The sequence below is a fragment of the Narcine bancroftii genome, chromosome 8 (genome assembly GCF_036971445.1).
Source record: "Narcine bancroftii isolate sNarBan1 chromosome 8, sNarBan1.hap1, whole genome shotgun sequence".
NCBI classification, from domain to species: Eukaryota; Metazoa; Chordata; class Chondrichthyes; order Torpediniformes; family Narcinidae; genus Narcine; species Narcine bancroftii.
Window position 1 is genome coordinate 163707732 of NC_091476.1, and position 13497 is coordinate 163721228.

Genomic DNA, 13497 nt, shown 5'->3' on the forward strand with positions numbered 1-13497 from the left:
AGCTGAACGTAACTACAACAATAATTAGACTTTCTAAGGTATTCTGATCCACTGAAGCCCGACTCTGAGGCATGCTTTCCCCACAAAAGCACAGTGTGCATTGGGATCAGGCTGGTTTGGACTTCCATTTGTTTTCTGAAGCAGCTGGACATCGCGCTGTATGAAAAGTGTTTCTTGCTGAAAGAATTTGCACAGGAATAACTGACTCTAAAAACTGAGTGGACCTGCACCCTAGATGATGTGTGCTACATTCTTTGCGTATGTTGTAATTTTGCACTAACATTTTTGGCTTTAAGTTCACGAAGAATTGTTGAAAAAAAAAGAGTTGTTTCACCAAAATATGTCCCATCAAATCAGCAAGCTGCAGAGTCTGTGATTAAGAGGATTATGAGCATTTTTTCTGAATGACTCCTTATTGCATATGAGAAACTGATGAGTTGGGCTCTCTCAAGTCAAGTTTGCTCAGAGACACAACTATTATTTCAGAATGCTGATTGTTCAACTCTGTGGTGGTACAAGGACACCACGTGGCTCCACATTATGTGGCTGGGTTCTTCCACTATCTATGAGGTACAAATTAAGGGTAAGTGCAACCCCAGCAACGTTCAACCAACCGAACATCATTCCGACCAAGCAGCCATTTTGATAGGAGGTCCAACAACGCACTAAACAATTAGTCCCTCTGCAACCAGTACACAGTGTTCATCAATTACAAAATGTACTTCACTATCACCCCTTCGCCATCACATTCTGAAACAACAGCCTCAATCAGACAATCATATCTAACTGCACATTATTTATTACTGAATATTTTTTTCTGTATTTGCACAGTCAATTTCTTTACATTTCTTTCTTTATCTTTTTCTCTTTTGTATAAAAATAGCGGCGGTGCTGTCAGACCGGCTCCCCAATCTTATTGCCAACGGCTCCGTACAGGCTTTAAGTAGCCTGTTAAAGGAGCTGTGACCATGGGGTCGAGGCCCAAGATGGCGTCATCTGTGTTCGGCACCATCCTCGAGGGGTTGGAGACTCTGGGGCGCAGTAGACTTACAGCAGACTGGCATAGAGCACCAGGGAGAATCCCATGAGAGAGGCAGAGACAATCACTGGAGTCTCCCTGCCCACCATCGATGGGATCGTTGTCAACAAAGGGCACACAAAATGTTGAGGATACCTACTATCCCGCACACAGCATCTTTCAGCTACTCCCATCGGGAAGAGATACAGGAGTAACAGAGCCAGCACCTCCAGGCTGAGAAAAAATTTCTTCCCACAAACAGGGAGAATGCTGAACGACCAAAGGAACTGCTCACAATAACCATCCAAGATTCTCATATTTAGGAAACAATATTTATTTATGATTTGCATATATGAATACTTGTCCTGCATAGGTATCATTTGTCTGCATGTGTGCTATGTCTGATTGTGTGTCTGTGCCAAGGATTGTACAGCGCTGTTTCCTCATGCACTTGTGCAATCAGAGGACAATAAACTTGACTTGACCAGGCTGCAGGCTACTGTAGAGTGGCTCATGAGGACCAGGTATCAGAAACAGAATTCGAGAGGATGCTGAGGTCAAGGAGAGTTCTTGATTTGTCCTGGGCACTGAATGCTTCCTTATCATGTCGGAGGTTTGAATGTGGGCTTGGGTTGCCGATGGTTTGAACTGAACTGTAGTCTGTGTGGCTGAATAATCTGCTGGAGTGCTGGAGGTGAACCCATGGATACTTGGTGACTATGGGCAACTCTCTTTCATTTATCTTTCTCTGATTATAAGGGATGCCGGGCAATGCTATTGCTAATGGAGAATCTTGGTTGGCCTTATGGCAGATTAAAGGTAGTTTTGTGTAATAATATATTTCTGTTTTATTACATGACAATAAATAACATCTCATCATTTTCTTGAGTGCAATTACCACAACTGATGAGTAGAAATTCTGCCTGGCCCACAGGAAAAAAAAAAATCTCAGTGTTGTATGTGAGGTCATACATGCACTCTCACAATAAATTTGAAGTTTGGGGAAAAAAAAGTAAGTTAAATGCCCTGGCTACTTCAACAGTATGTTCCAAACCCTTGACACCTGCTCGGATTGTGATATAAGCCACTGGAGATGAAAAGCTGGTAGATGTAAAGGTTTTTATTCTACAAAAGGAGGTCTTCTAGAGGATCTATTTCACCTCCCCTGATACTCAACAGAACAGTGAAGTTTTATACTTCAAAGAAAATGCTTCATGACCTGCTGAGTTCCTCCAGCATTTTTATGTTTTTATTACATTTTCAATTGCTGTAATTACTGATATAACATAAATATTTTGAGTGTAAGACAGGTAACCTTTACAGAGTCACATATTTACCACACGGGCACATCCAATCTACAGAATCACTCTGAATATTCAAATAGTGGTGGCTGATCCAATAGGTTCTGAGCGCAATCCCAAAACACCCAAAATATGCTACTTTTATTCCAGTGTTGAGAGAAAGCTCACATACAAACAGACGGAATGTTAACTGACAGAATAGATGGTCAAAGTTGTGTAATAAGTGGCAGGGATATGTCTTTTAACAAAGTGGAGATAGTCACTTCATGCCTTCCCTAACTCAGTGGCCGATCTAGAATTATCATCTTCCCCATGCAGTCAGAATAACCCACACCTAATGTCTGGTTTCCATTGCCTTAAGTGTCAATGGATGCTTAAGAAATAGTGTCAATCTCCATTGTAGGGGAAGATATTCACCAGCAAGACGGAGCATTATTATGTCTTTAATGTCAGAAGTGAGACCCTTTTTTGAGTGTTGATGGTGAATACGGTAGATTCGTGCCCTGGGCACCACCTCTGTTGGCATTGGCATTAGTGGTTTACGGTATTCATTCCCATTAGTCATTTACTACATGAGGGCAAAATTACCCAGATGGCTGGCAGGGAATTGCCATTCCAAGAGCTTCCATTATGTGCAAGGCAGTACTTTAAAGATCCTTTTCACAAGCGTCCCTGAGATTTGCAATTCCATGTGCCAGACTCATTGCATGTTGAGTGCATTATGAAATCACTCCTGCATGGCTCTGGGATTGGTCGCCTGGGCATGCTATTCTGGAGCACACTTCAAATAATTTGAGGTCATCAACATCATGTAAATATTAAAAGAAAGATTGCCTGATGTTCGGGGGAGTGAATTCCAGTGGATGTTCATCATAGTTTTAAGGCAGTTTTTCCATTATAGTATTCTACATTACAACACATGTTCAGGAGAAACCTAATGAAAGTCAGCTCTGTATAGTGTTACGCCTCATCTGCAGCATTTGAGAGATGCATGAACAGGTGAATTATGTTCAACTCAAAATCTATTAACAAATTAGCAGTAATAGAATAAAATTTACCCTTGAGCATAAGGGTATTTATGGCAACTCTACATTGAAAACAGATATTTACATGGTGTATGTGGGGAAAAAAAAAACCCAGACCATTGCAGTCTAAGCTCAAAATGCCCAAAAGAAAACCCCAAGTCAGTCATGTCAAGTCCATCAGTCAAAAAGGAACAGCTCGCAGAGTCTGGTCTTGAGGCTTGGGATTCTGGTCTTTGAGTTGGATGTGGAGACAGACAGTCATGATCACTCTAGACTTACGATTTTCCTGAGTTTCGAATGTGGCAACAACCACCTTTGATTTCTTCACACTGGAATTTTCACCCAGTGATCTCCTGGTCACTTTACGAGGTTCATGGCTCTGAAACCCACTTTAGGGTTAACAGGTAATCTTCTGTCACAAAAGTCTTCCCCTCTAAACACCCTGTCTTTTGTGGTCAAGTGACTCCTGTCACATGAAGTCCTCCTTTTGGAAGGAGACTGGTGAAGCCTAGGTCACACACACAAACACACGCACACATATGCACACATTCTATCACAGTAGCGCAAACTACTGTCAGGACAACAGTGCTGGCACCTGCAGTCAAAGTAGCTCAGTCTCCTTTCTCCTATTGAACCTAGTGGGTGAGCACGCTGACAGTTAGGTACGGCAGTGCTAACACCACAATGCACCCTCTTGTTTGCTGAAGCTGCCGGGTGAGCACGCACACACAGACCGACCATCTGACTGACTGCCCTCCGGCCGACCAACTAACTGACAACCCATTCAAAACCTGCTCTTCAAGTGCCCCAGCGCATGCCTTCAGCTCTTCCCATTGGTGGAGAGGAGTTGACAGTAGCAGGCGCACTCTCTGCGAGCCCACCATCTTCCAGCGTGTGGCTCTCACACTTCTGACAGCTGTCAGCTTTCCTAGCACTGTTTCAGTACTTCCCATGCAGCTGTCGGCTTTCCCACTGCTACTACAGCACATCACAGCAGCGCACGGTCCTCTCTCTTCCCCCCATAGGTTCAGCCCTGTTCATGGTCCTAAAATAAAATTGTCCGGGGTCCATAACAATAGACACAGGAGGGTCATACTTCAGAACATGCACTTGAAAAAGCTTTAATAATCCAGTTCATTTACCTTTTTGTTGTGTCTCATTCTACAAATAAGAAAAAGAGTCGAAGATTTTCTTAGATCTTGGAGAGTATGGAGAATTACTTGATATGTATAAGAATACATTTTTTTTATAGTTAACTATCTGTCATTGGAATTATATATTTTTAGAAAACTTGTGCATTACTGGGAAAAATTAGAATTGTGTGATATTTAATTTGAAGATGAATTTCACTGATTAAGACTGAAACAACATGGGTGAAGAGACTTTCACTGATCCAATCAATATTTCAACTGTGACTTCAAAGTACTTCATGTTCTGAAAGGGAGGTGAAAGGCACTTTGTAAATACATTTTTCTTCATCCACTCATAAGTCAAAGTGATTGTCCTTTCCACCTCTCTTCCTGATAGTGCAGTTGATGTCAGGAACACTGTGTGTGGGGATTACATGCTATTTACAAAGAGAGGATTCCTCATAGGCTTCGTTACACACCCGCAACTGTGTGGCCAGACACAATTCCAATGCCATCTACAAGTTTGCCGATGACACTGCGGTTGTCGGCAGAATCGCAAACGGCAATGAGGAAGTGTACAGGAGGGAGAGAGATCAGCTTGTTGAATGGTGTAACGACAACAACCTTGTGCTCAATGTCAGCAAAACCAAGGAGATGATTGTGGACTTCAGGAGGAAGTCAGGGGAACACGACCCAGTCCTCATCGAGGGCTCATTAGTGGAAAAGGTCAAGAACTTCAAATTCCTGGGGGTCAACATCTCTAAGGATCTGTTCTGGAGCCTCCACGCTGATGAAATCACAAAAAAGACTCACCAGCGGCTATACTTTGTGAAGTGTCTGAGGAGATTTGGTACGCTACCAAAGACTCTCATAAACTTCTACAGGTCTAACGTAGAGAACATTCTGGCTGGTTGCACCACTGCCTGGCATGGAAGCACCAACTCTCAGGACAAGAATAAACTCCAGAGGGTTGTTAGGCACAGACATCACAGGCACCAGACTTCACTCTATCGAGGACTTCTACATGAGAGTGTCTTAAAAAAGCAGCCTCCGTCCTCAAAGATCCCCCCACCCCCCCACCACCCAGGCTACATCCTCTTCACTGCTACCATTGGTGAAAAGGTACGGGAGCCTAAAGAAGAGCACTCAACAGCACGAGGACAGCTTCTTCCCCACTGCCATCAGATTTCCGAATAATCAATGAACCAAAGGCACTGCCTTACCTTTCGTGCACTTTTAAAAAATATATATAATGTTGTAAGATGATTATAACATGAACGTTTGCACTGTGACGCTGCCACAAAACACAGAATTTTTCTTGTTCACGACAATAAATTCTGATTCAGATTCTTTAAGATATTATCCCACTGAATCCGCCATTTCACAGTTGAAGTTGGAAACAGAAAACTCTAGTGAAAAAATGAAGTGGTAACTTGGAGGTGATAATTGGGATGAGGGTAGGGCGGGGAATACAGAGTTGAAGACAAAATTAATCCTCTGGAAATGATTTCCTTTTCTTCCATTTGCTCTTCACCCAATTGCTGGAATTGGCATTAGGATGCTATTGGCTATTTCTCAACTTTTTGATGCAGTGTATACTTTAGATACCCTGCAACAAGTTTCTTCTTCATCCTTTTCTGTAATGGATTGCTTCAGTTTTTGACTTTTCTTTCCTTTCCATTGTTAACTCGGACAATGGGGTAGCACAATAGTGTAGCAGTAGTGCTTTTGTATTCCAGCTCCAGACAGCTAGGGATGATTCCGGCCTTGGATGTTATCTTTAGTTGTATGTCCTCCCTGTAGCTATGTTGGTTTTCTCTGGGTGCTCTCATTTTCCACATCCCACAGGCATGCCGCAGGTTGCCAGGTTAATTGAGAGCTCATTCAAATTACCGGTGGCACAGAAATCCAGTAGAATAGCACCTACGGGAACCTCCAGTCACCTTGTTCCATCTCACCACATCAGTATACTCATTATTCAAGTTTAGTCTCGGTGTATTTCCATAACTTTCCAGATACAGTATTTATAAATGAGTACCTCAGCAACTTACAAAACAGCCTGGCACAGTGAGCCAAGATTAAGCCAATTGCATACACTAGCAGCGAGAATGAACATATAGTGGACTGTTTACACTCACACAGTGAGTGAATACGGTACAATGGGCACACTCACACAGAGAGTGAAGATGGTGCAGTGCACGCACGCGCACACACACACACACACACACACACACACACACACACACACACACACACACACACACACACACACACACATAGAGTGAAGATTTGGGGGAGTGTTCACACTCATACAGAGAGTGAAGATTTGGTGGAGTCTGCATCTTCTTTCTCCACAGTTTATGTGCCACCCCTAATAGATCATCAGGTCATCTTATGGTATTTGACAACTAGAGAATTAATTTAAATTTGCTTTTGATAGGGCTGTACACAAATACAAAACACATATCAAAACAACCAAATGGAAGTAATTAATCTGTTTTTCTTGACTGAGGAAGGAATGCTGATCAGAGCCCAGAAAGAACATCGTATCCTTCTTTAAACAGTTTGTGCACATTTTTCCACCGACCTTGTCAGAACGATAAGATATCACTTTGGACAGTACTACCGTCACAGTATGTGACACTGGAGGCATGGTCTTGATTAGCGACTCAACCTCTGGGCTTGAACTTGACTATAAATCAAGACTCTAACAAGGACTCTCACAAAGGAACTAATGTAGATATCAGAAAATGTTAGCCAATGACAATACCACTTTCCATAGTAGCATGGCACAGGGGTGCAAGAAATATGTTGCGCAATGTGGAAGTATTTAATGGAAAAAGTGATGGCTGAGCTGCAAGAAGGAATTTTTCAGCACACAGGAGTATAGGATAAGGAGAAAATGATTGCTTCCAGGGCTCACGCTGTTTAAGCTCCATAGGAAATTTGGAAGCGCCTTGAGATTTGGTGGCTGTACATAATATCTTGGGCAGCCTGCCGTGTGTTACAAAGATCAAAGTAAAAAAAAAATGTAATGAGTGGGTAATTTACATAGCACAGATCAGTCCGACAGGAGCAGCACATTGAAATCAACTAGTTACAATGTTATGACGTAAGTGATTTTGAGAGCCAATGTGGCCTTCCAAGACTGGATGCATATCTCCAGAATGCAAAACAGATGTTACATTTAACACAGGCCTATTTTCTATTTTAAAGTTTGTGTCTGTTTATTTTTGCTTGAATTTACAACACACTGCTGTATTTTTCTGTGTTTTGATTTTGCTTTTGTCCTTCCAACACCACCCACAAAATCACCCCAACATCATCCCCCTCCCCAATTCCTCATCAAGGGCTTGCTTAAACAACACAGCTGTGACATAATATCTTTCTCACCCAAGACCTTCTACAGCCAACTTGCCTGAAGAAATCAAGTTATCTCAATTACTCTGGATAACAACTTTTTTTCAAAAGGTTTGCTTCTTGAAAAAAAATTGGGGACTACGATAGACAACTTCAAGCTGAACACAAAGATAATTTCATATTGGCTGTATCACCTAGGAAGTTGCAGAAACAGTAAGTAAACTTGTGTTAGTTCAACTGAACTAAAAATGTTTTACTGCTGATTTTCGTTTGTACTCAGCATCTGATGCCTCTCATGTCAGTGTCCAACATTTGGCCAGCATTGATGGATTCCAGTTGCCGTGATAACTGCTTTTACATGGTTGCAATGTCCTGGTGAAACCTTATAACGGATTGCACCAAGATCTGCAGGGAAGAAGTCCAAGGGCGAATGCAGAAAATGAATTTTCAGTGACATGTTCTGCTTGATTTGTGGGCAATATACTAATAGACTTAAAATACAACAGGAAATTATAAAAATTAGGTTATATCTATAAAATGGTACGTGATAGGAAAATGTTATGACGGTTTTCGTGATTGGCAGCCCAAAATCCATAAAATACACCCAAAAGTGTTCAGGAAGCAAACTCTGTTGTCCAGTGTTCGTTGTCCAGTGTAATTAATTACATCAGCGTAGACTCCGATTTCCTAACTTACTATATTTGGAATCTTCAATGAAGTGAACTTTCCTGGTGTTACAATCCAGATGTAGATTGACACACCCCTAACTCGGCTTTTCTCTCTTAACCCACCAAGTGAAAGTACTACTATCTTGCCTCCTCACCCTGGAATTCCCTTGTAATCACTTCGACTTTCTCCTCCTCCTGTACTCACTACTGTCAGACCACTTGGCTCTTTTGACCAGAGGTCATTTTACCCAACTCCTCTGTGAGGAATATTGGGAAGATTTTTTGTTTCGTCGGCACCGCATGGTGGGATGCATTTGCAGAGCTGGTTGGCAGCTCCCCATCACTCTTGCTGTGATTGATTGCCGAATGTGGCATAAACCTTTGGAAGTATTGAGAAATAACTTGTCACTGCAACATTAAAAACAGCTGCTCTCTGGCAGCCCTTGTGTGTGTAGCAAAGAAAAGGATACAAGTCAATCTCTTGCAGTCAGTTCCCCTTACTAGGAGTGCCCATTTGCCAGGAGAACCTTTGGTTTTCACAGAAACTTCCTTTATTCTACTGTCATTAAATTGATCCCAGAACTAATAAAATTCTCCTCCTTAACTCTCCACATGTGTTTATGTTGGAAAAGTCTATAAAATTCAGGACAGAAATTTTTAAAAGCTGCAGCAAAATGTGTCATTTCACAGTTTGCATCTCACTGCAGACAGTTCTTTAGTAGTGTAGAGTGCACATACTTTAAACTAAAAATCTTGAAGTTTAAATTTAGATATACAGCTTGGTAACAAGCCCTTTGGCCCACATGCCCAATTACTCCCAATTAACCTACAGCCCCCATACTTAGGAAGCTGGAGCAAACTCGTGCAGACACGGGGAGAGTGCACAAACTCCTTACAGACAGCGCAGGATTCAAACCCAGGGCACTGGCGCTGGAATTGCTTCAAGAAAAAGGGTGTAAATGGGACAAACATAAAACCCAGGGAAAGATAGCATGATGGCAATGAGAGGGAAAAGAAAAAAGTGATCCGAGTTAAATGTTTTTTGGAGGGGCACATTAATTTACACACACTCACACACACAGACACATGCACGCATACTTTCATAATCTTAGTCTGTTTAATAATAATTGGATTGGCAATTGTTCCTATTTAACACCAGCCCCACCTTCACCCCACACACAGCTCTGGTGGAAAGAATTTAACATGTTGCTTTGTCCTTGTTTTATTCCTTTTGTGAAAAGCCACCCCTGTGTCAGTTTAGTGTTTGTCTTGACAAGCCATCCTGGATGCTAGGATCCATTTCTGGTTGTTATTCAAACCCAAGGGCAATGTCTGACTCCCATCTGCCTTAAAAAATAAGGTCAGTTAGTTCCATTCCCAGATCAGCAGTTCACTGGGTAACAAAACAGCATTGACTACATACATCCCCAGCCAACATCAGTGCTAGTGCTTCAGGCTACTTACATAGTATTGTACTTCCACTTTAAACCCAAACCATCCCGAATGAAGTAATTGATCTTATTCTCATGGAAACTTTGCTTTATGTTATTCTTTAATTAAACAAAAATACAGTGCTTCCTTTCTGTAAAAAGTTGCCTTTGGGTATCATACAGAAAGGGCATTATACTAAACTCCCTGTTGCAGAGGCTGTTATGTTTTTTTGCATGATAAGTCACAATGCCTTTAATGGAGAAAGACCAAAATACAATGGAGTATTGCAGAAAAATCAGTATTGCCGAAGACAACTAATAACTGAGTGGATAGATATTGTGTGTCTGAGGGAAACCATAAACAAAGCATGCGCCATGGAAGGAGTTATATGGAGACCATGTTGACATCGGAAAGACCTCTTTCCAGTTATTGCTTTTGTTATAATATGAATGAATAACCTGAAAAGTACAACGTGATTCTTCATACTTATAATAAATGAACTGGCAATTTTCCACTAATTTTACGATTTCATACTTCAATCTTGAAATTCCTCTAAGGCAGCCGTTCTCAACGAGGACCACATGGTCCCACTAGGGGCCGCAGACTGAAATCCTAAATATTTTTTATGTTTGTATGTAGTCAGTAGAAGTATGGAAGAAACCATTGTAAGGTAAAAACATCATGAGATGGGACCGGAGAAGGAGTCACCCAGTACTAAGGAGTAACAGAATGCAGATGTGACCTTGTACACTCAAGATAAGCTTTGCACTAACAAGAATGATGAGCAGCAGACTAACAGAGAAGGGTAGCAACAGTTTATTCATTGGACAATGTCATGGTATGATAATTTACTAAGTACGTATCCTGAGGTATAAAAAAACACCATTTTGCTGATAACGGCAGAATGCATTCTCCGACTAACTTTGTTAGTCGCAAGTGTTACAATCCAGTAATAAAGAACAAAGAACCCTGATTTCGACTCAGCCTGGTGTTTGTCTCACTCATTCATGAACAAAGCAGACCTAACACCACCTAAACTGGACTGCTTGACAGGGAGCGGGGCCCATAAACTTTAATCAGAGTCCTCAGGGGGCCATAGCCAAAAAAAAAAGGTTGAAAATGATGGCTCTAAAAGATGCTTTAATTGGATCCTCATTTCCCCAACTCCACCAACATGATGATTTTCTCAAATGTTCTCTTCCAGCCTGTTTGAATGAACCTCCTGATTTAGTCGTCATTTTGGTAAATTGGAAGCAACGTTTGTTGGGGTGGATGAATATTCTCCAAACCTTTTCCTCTAGTTAGCAGAGAGAGAGATAAAAACAGCCTTCAATCCAATTAACCTGCTCTGTGTTTGAGTAACCTAAATAGCTGGCAACATTGCAAGGAGTGAGAACTGGATCCTATCACCATAGATTGCATTCAAACTAATTTCCTCTGCTTTTGCTTTTCCCAGGCCTCCAAGAATAAGGAGTTTGACAAATTGAAGATGAAAGCTGACTAAACCTGTGGAAAAGTAGGGTGTTTGCAGCTGTTCTTATCCAAAAGTAACTAAAAATACACAACCAAGAACAAAGCAAAATCAAGCTGAAGAGCATCTAATGCAGTCCCCAAAGCACAATGCTGGGGTTATGTTAGCCAAATGGCAGCGTAACTACACAAGTAATCCAGTGCTTTCACTTGACAGGAGTTCATATCTCATCACCGTAGCTGGTACATTTAAATTAATATCGTAACAATCGAAACCAGCTATTGTCGATAAAAGTGACTGTGAAAGGAGATTGGTTTACTCATGTCCTTTAGGAAAGCACATGTATCAAAATTATTTCTGCCTTCTCTACAGAAATATGAAACCAGTTTATTGTAAGTAAATTAGCGCCTCCCTTTAAGATGCAAAAAATCTGAATGCATCCACAGTAGATTCTTAATCTATGTGCTGCCAGTCACTTTTAATTAAACAATATTCTGAAGATAACCTCAGGCAGATGTAAATAATTACATAGAACCATTACAAATGTGAGTAGGTTTGTCCTCACGTAGTGTCCTGGCCAATGCTCATTTAATGCCGCCAGTATTCCCTGAACGGATTATGATTTTTTAAAATTTAGGGGGGCAGCTCAGTAACAGGCCCTTCCAATCCACAAGCCCGCACTGCCCAAATAGTGTGCATTGATGTGATTAATTAATCTATTAGCCCTGACCACCAGCCCCCCCACATTTCCATCGGGCACATTGAACTCAAAACGGTCAACCAGTTTACCTACCTTGGCTGCACCATTTCATCGGATGCAAGGATCGACAAAGAGATAGACAACAGACTTGACAAGGCAAATAGCGCCTTTGGAAGACTACACAAAAGAGTCTGGAAAAACAACCACCTGAAGAAACACACAAAGGTCAGCGTGTACAGAGCCGTTGTCATACCCACACTCTTGTTCGGCTCCGAATCATGGGTCCTCTACCGGCATCACCTACGGCTCCTAGAACGCTTCCATCAGCGCAGTCTCCGCTCCATCCTCAACATTCATTGGAATGACTTCATCACCAACATCAAAGTACTCGAGCTGGCAGAGTCCGCAAGCATCGAATCCATGCTGCTGAAGACCCAACTGCGCTGAGTGGGTCACGTCTCCAGAATGGAGGACCATCGCCTTCCCAAGATCGTGTTCTATGGCGAACTTTCCACTGGCCACTGAGACAGAGGTGCACCAAAGAAGAGGTACAAGGACTGCTTAAAGAAATCTCTTGGTGCCTGCCCCATTGACCACCGCCAGTGGGCTGATATCGCCTCCAACCGTGCATCTTGGCACCTTACAGTTTGGCGGGCAGCAACCTCCTTTGAAGAAGACCGCAAAGCCCACCTCACTGACAAAAGGCAAAGGAGGAAAAACCCAACACCCAACCCGCCAATTTTCCCTTGCAACCATTGCAACCGTGCCTGCCTGTCCCGCATCGGACTTGTCAGTCACCAACGAGCCTGCAGCAGACGTGGACATACCCCTCCATAAATCTTCATCCGCAAAGCCAAGCCAAAGAAAAAAGAAACCCTGTACATCTTTGAAAATGATCAACACCATCATATTAGTTTCTGTGAGATATTACAAATCACTAACAATTTTCCCTACAGAGGCCACACTAGATTAATTTATTATAAAGTGCTTTTGGATGTCCTGAAATCATATATGGTTGCTATATAAATGCAACTTAAAAACTAAAAAGAAATACAAGAAAATATTTTGTCTCATATTTCCTTTCAGCTTTTCACTGTGAAGAAAATAAAGTGAATTTTGGGTGAGAAATATGTTAACAAGACCCTACGTTGGCTGGTGGAGAGTTCCGAGGCATCTCTTCCTTTTGGTGGTTTAAAAGATGATTCATTTGTGACTGAATTCATGTAAACCCATTGTTCTGCTGACATCAGACATTTGTATCATACTTTACACTGTGTTTAAACTCTATTTGCGCTTCTAGTCGTACTCTTCTTTGGGATAATACTGGCCCAAAATGAAAGGAACATCCGTAATAGTGTGATTCATCAAATTGTTTCACTTGAACTGGTGCTTT

At 41.8% G+C, this 13497-nt stretch overlaps 1 protein-coding gene across 7 annotated transcripts in view; it reads left to right on the forward strand.

Annotated features, from left to right (window-relative positions):
• Nucleotides 1–13497, forward strand: part of fhl3a (four and a half LIM domains 3a) — a 225585-nt gene that overhangs the window by 160278 nt on the left and 51810 nt on the right. Inside the window, exon 1 of one of the 7 annotated variants that reach the window (XM_069895763.1) lies at nt 7946–8047. The exons of 5 other annotated variants lie outside the window; for them this stretch is intronic. The gene's annotated coding sequence lies outside the window, so the exon portion shown is untranslated. Of the gene's footprint in view, nt 1–7945; nt 8048–11802; nt 13024–13497 lie in introns of those variants that run through there. One more of the 7 variants, XM_069895767.1, reaches the window with a different exon arrangement.